The sequence below is a fragment of the Alexandromys fortis genome, unplaced genomic scaffold, assembly GCF_014885135.2.
Source record: "Alexandromys fortis isolate MF-2015 unplaced genomic scaffold, M_Fortis_MF-2015_v1.1 scaffold_53, whole genome shotgun sequence".
Classification (NCBI taxonomy): Eukaryota; Metazoa; Chordata; class Mammalia; order Rodentia; family Cricetidae; genus Alexandromys; species Alexandromys fortis.
This window is the reverse complement of record NW_026067939.1, coordinates 2,364,845-2,370,387: the sequence shown is the minus strand read 5'-3', so window position 1 is coordinate 2,370,387 and position 5,543 is coordinate 2,364,845. Positions and strand designations below refer to the sequence as shown.

At 38.1% G+C, this 5,543-nt stretch overlaps 1 non-coding gene across 1 annotated transcript; it reads right to left on the bottom strand.

The window, feature by feature from the left end:
• Positions 1-1,880: 1,880 nt before the first annotated feature.
• Positions 1,881-1,982, bottom strand: LOC126504949 (U6 spliceosomal RNA). Its single transcript, XR_007592761.1, has one exon. It is a non-coding gene; the product is annotated as a U6 spliceosomal RNA (small nuclear RNA).
• Positions 1,983-5,543: the final 3,561 nt, after the last annotated feature.

Genomic DNA, 5,543 nt, shown 5'->3' with positions numbered 1-5,543 from the left:
TAATGTTAAGAGTATATTTGTCTTTATTAATTTTAAAGTCAACATACAAAAAATAGGTATCATTATCATGCTTTCATACACTTAGAATACTTTGTTCTTATTCGGTCCCCTCCCCCATGGTCTACTCCTATTGCTCTGTACCCATTTGCTGATCCTCTTCTTTCCCTGAGTAGTAACGGTCTTCTGCTTTCACGTCACAGGCATTCAACTGCTTTTTTTCCTTTTCTCCCTCCTTCCTTTAAGATCCTTTCTTCCCATCTCATGAGCCCCATTCTTAGTTTATCACACATACATTCAAATTCAAAGATTTAGACAAAGACACATAGACACACACACACACGAGAGAAAATGTATTTGTCTGAGTCTGACTTATTTTCCTTAACATAATATTCATGTCTGATTTAATTTTTCCTTAAAGCTGAAAATTATTTACCACATATATATATATAATATTTATTTATCTACTCCTCTGTAGGTAGATCTCAAGACTGACTCCTTTCTTTTAACTATTTGTGAACACTGCAGCAACAAGTATGGATGTGTGTGCATCTATGTGTTATGGTAGCAAGGAGCTTTGAATATATACCCAGAAATGCTATCGCTGGGTCACGTGGTTCTATTTTTGTTTTTCAAGGAACCTCCACACATAGAATTCTATGATGGCCAAATCATATGAACATATTTTCACCAGTAATATATAAAGATTTGTCTTTCCTCTCATCCTTGCCAGAAATGTTGCCATTTGTTTTCTTGGTCATAGCCATTCTGACTGGTAAAATGGAAGGTCATCACAGTTTTCACTTAATTTGCTGATGGCTGAGGAAGGATGCTAAACACATTTTGGCATATTAGTGGACACTTGTATGTTCTCTTTGGAGAACTGTCCATCCAGCTCATTAGGTCTTTTGCTGATTGGATAATTCAGGGTCATTTTAGAGTTTAATCTTGTGGTGCTCCAATGTTCAATGCATATATGTTTATATGCATTATTGAGGATTTTTTTCTGGTTGTTTGGATTATTGCTTGATCTTTACTTTCTCCTCAATTCATATAAGGGATTTACTGGTTTATTGCATTATAAACATGACAGATTTCTTCCAGTTCTCACTTGTTCATTTATTTCTCTCACAAAATGTGTTCATTCTTGTGCTGGAGTAATTGAAATGCCTTTTCCCTCCCCTACATTTTATTCCTGAGAGAATCTTCTGCAGGACTGGCTGGGCTGGATGTCATGGACTCCCTTAGTTTGTGCTTAATTCGAAATAAGTTTACTTTCTGTCAATTTAAAAAAGATTTATTTTTATTATTTTTAAATTGTATGTGTGTGCATGTGTGTGTGTGTGTGTGTGTGTGTGTGTGTGTGTGTGTTCAGGTGCCTTCAGGAGACAGCAGTGATGCATCCTCTCAGAGATTGAACTACAGGCAGCTGTGAGCTGCCTCATGTGGATGCTGGGAATCAAACTCTGGTACTCTGCAAGAACACTGTGTGCTTTTACTTGTTAGATCATCTCTCCAATCCTTCTCTACAAAGTTTAAAAGATAGATTTGGTTAACATTGCAGTGTCAGTTGTCTAGTGTTTACTTGAAGGACTTGCTATATAACTTACATGGCTTCCTGGTATTTAGGGTTGCTGACAAGAACCCTAAACTCTATTTATTTATTATATTTATAACTACATAGGTGTCTTACCTCATCTTTTAATAGAGCTTGTTTTCTTTTTGTTTTTGTTATTTTGATTATGTAGCATGCCATACAGAGGTTCTCTCGTCATACTTTTGGGTCCTAAATGCCTCTGGGTTTGGATGCTCATTTCTTTCTCTATCATTGACTTTTTTGCTATAATTTTGTTGAATGAACTTTTTATACATTCAGTTCATGTAATTATATGATCTGATTCTGGGATTTATGAATCGTCCTGCACAGTGGCCATGCTAGACTTCTGTGTGTTTTTCCAATTTTAGTAGATACGCTGCCAAAGTGAACACAATAGCACCACCTCTTGTACCAAAAGAAAGCATAGGTAATTAAAATGTGGACACTTTCACAATCCTCTCTTCATCTAACTAAAACAAATTACTTTGTCCTTGCATATGTGTTTATCTGTGTCCTTTGGGTAAGGGCAACTTGATTATTTCTTTTGAATGTTGTATTTTCCTTTCTGTAACATGTTTTCATTTGAAATTATAAATATTTACATTTATGGATAATCTGAATATTCTGGATAGATTATTCTACAGTATCTTAATTTACAAGAACATCATAGTCTACCTTTGAAATATCTATAGTTTTTGTATTCATGAAAATGAATACATAAATAATATTTATAAAACTCAGTGATCATTCTTCAGGCTTTCATTTCTGCTTTTATCTTTTTAAAGCATGATTTCACTTTTGTTTAATGTATTGGAAAAAATATTCCCAAGGTTACTTGATTAGAATATCCTTTCATTACATATATTGTTTGACATAGGCAGATGCTTTTTTCAGTGTTGAATTGGAGACATAGAGATGTGACAATTTGGTTTAAATGGCATAAACATGCTTGTGGTCTCATATTCTATATATTGCTTAAAGTAGAGAGTCAAACATTTTTATCGCCTGTGTGTGGGAGTATATTGTGTCTTGCTTTGTTACTGGGTTAATGGGAGTCCAACCCAGGGCCTTATCTATGTTAGGGCATGACTCCACCACTGGTTAACATCTCCAGCCCCTTTATGTTTTATTTTAAAATGAGGCTTCCCTCGAGCTTACATCTTTTCTGTCTGATCTTCCTGAATAGCCATGACTCTTGGCAAGGTGGGAAAAGTGTGGATTTACATAACATCAAGGACTGAAGTGTGACAGAGCCCCCACTGGAAGTTTGAGAGTAGAGGAATCAGGCTTCCCTAGTGTGTGCATCAGAGAATTTGGGTCACATTCTCTCCCAAGTGGAGAACCACAGCATTCCCAGCAGGGCTTGCACCCGTCATTTGCAAGGAAACACGGTTCTCAAAGCTCTGTGGAAATGGATTTGGTCAGGCAAGACCTGTCTCTTCACAAGAAAACTTTTCTAATTTCATACTGGAGATTGGGGGAATTAGCCACAGGGTCACTTTGCAAAAACTTTCCATCTGGACTCCAAAATTAAAGTGATTCTGATGAGAACCTCAAGGATGATCTGGGCCATATTACATAAACCAGGTTGGATTTCGGAAAATGAAATGCCCTATTTTTATACATTGCTAATAATACCAAGCTTGTGACGGCTCTCTGAAAATGTTAGGCATTGGCATAGTGTTGTAGCTCCTAGTACATTTCGATGAGCACTTTATGGCTTTAGAGGGGTTTAAAGAAAAAGGGAATCACTTGATTTATTCTTCCGCAATGGTAAGAAAGAGTTGTTTATATTTCGCAGTGTTTTTACATCACTTTTATGCAATTCCCTTGGTGCATGTCTTAGTTAGGGTTTATATTGTTGCAATATACAACTGTGACCAAAAAAATAAGTTGGCGAGGAAAAGGTTTATTTGACTTACACTTTCATATTACTGTTTATCATTGAAAGAAGTCAGGACAGGAACTTAAACAGGGCAGAAGCCTGGAGGCAGGAGCTGAGGTAGAGGTCTTGGAGGAGTACTGCTTTCTGGCTTGCTCAGTTCCCAAGGCTGAATATCTCAGCTGGTCTTCAGTGTAATGCTATAATTATAACGCTATAATCTTGAAGAAGCAGGGTGTAAAGCCAATGAAGGAATGGACTTGCTAGCAATATGAGAGCAAGCAGGCAAAGAGTAAAAGCTTCCTTCTTCCATGTTCGTATCTAGGCTTCCAGCAGAACACCACACTAGAGGGGATTTTCCCAATACATATGATTTGGATTAAAGATGTGTCTTCACAACTCAAGATCTGGATTAGAAGTAGATCTTACTATTTCAAATTAAGCAAAAATCCCCCCCTCACACATTTGCCCCTCTGTTTCTGGGTTTTAGTTGGTTCCAGATGTAGTCAAGTTGACAAATAAAAATAGCCATTACAACTAGACACACAATCATTAATTGTGTCATAATTTCCAAATGAGAACAATAACCAGGTCATAATAATGCCAAAACATTATGCAACTACCCCATGTACAATTGCAGACACGTTATATATTTAGGTCAAAGTTATGCCTAATATATTATAACTATCTCTCATACAACTGTAAATGCATTATAAATTTGGAATAGGTGGGAATATCTCTTGGTGGGTATTCTTTTAGTATTTCAAACTTAAAGATGACAATCATTGACATTCTCTTATAATTGATGTTACATAACATGATAAAGAAATTGAGGTAAGAAGACACAATATCTGTCCAAACTTGTTCTTAACAAAATATAACAGAAACTCTCATATCAACTATAACCCTCATTTCTGTAACTGGTCATGTTGCCTTAGCTGGTGTCTATAACCACCTTCCTCTACTACCCATTCTGTGTTTACCCCCAACTTGGCTATTTTCCTGGAGAATTGAGCCAATATTACATTCCTGAAGGATCTCTGCCCCTTGTCATCCTGCCTGGATGAGACTGTTGTAGTTTTCTGCTGACTTTGATCACAGGACACTGTAGCACCAAGAGATGCCCTAAAGGATCAGCTGCACTCCAGACATAATCTCTCTTATCCATCGTGGAGAAGCAATGCCAGTTCCCCACTGTAATCTGGATCAGTCGCCTCTTCTAACACTGTTATTCCTTCCTTAACCTGTTAGTTTAAGGGGATAGAAGCCTAAAGTGACCAGGAGGAGTCTGAGCTTCGAGTGCAATGGGATGTTTGTTGTAGCTCCTGACAGGAGCATTCTCTCCTCTGGAACTAAAACTTCTAGGTCAGCAGGACTTAATCTATGAAGAACAGGAAGCAAAAATATTCCAAGTGGGTCATTAGGGGCAATAGTGAGGGATGCTATGCCCTTTTCTAGTCCTTGATTACTGGACCTGTGGATTCTGGCCATGGGAGAAACTGGACCATATATTGGTGGCTGACTCCAAGCATAGACTGCTTTCTGGAGAACCCTACTGCAGTCCTCCAGGCAGACACCAACTAATTGGTGCTGTAACTGTGTCTTGAAAAGGCCATTTCATCTTTCTGTCCAGTCAACTATTTCAGGTTAGTGAGGCGCAAGGTAAGACTAGTGGATTCATGGGCTCAATCTTATACTTTTCTGGCTGTGAAGTATAAAATACCATGACATTGGATAAGGCATCCTGTAAATCCAAAGGGGCTAATTTTGGCAGAAGCATTTTATGCAAGAAAGGCAACTCTATAACCAGAAAATGTTTTTACTCCAGTAAAGACAAACTGTTGTCCTGACCATGGATGAAGTGGTTCAATGTAGTCAATGTGCCACCAGGTTGCTGGTTGGTCACCCTGGGGAATGCTGCCAGATCTGGAGCTTACTGTTAATCTCTGTGGTTGGCAGATATGGCACACAGCAGCAGCTGTAGCCAGGTCAGCTTTGGTGAGAGGATGTTGTCCATGTCCATACATGAGCCCATGTATAACCCTCATCTCTGTCACCATGGTCGCT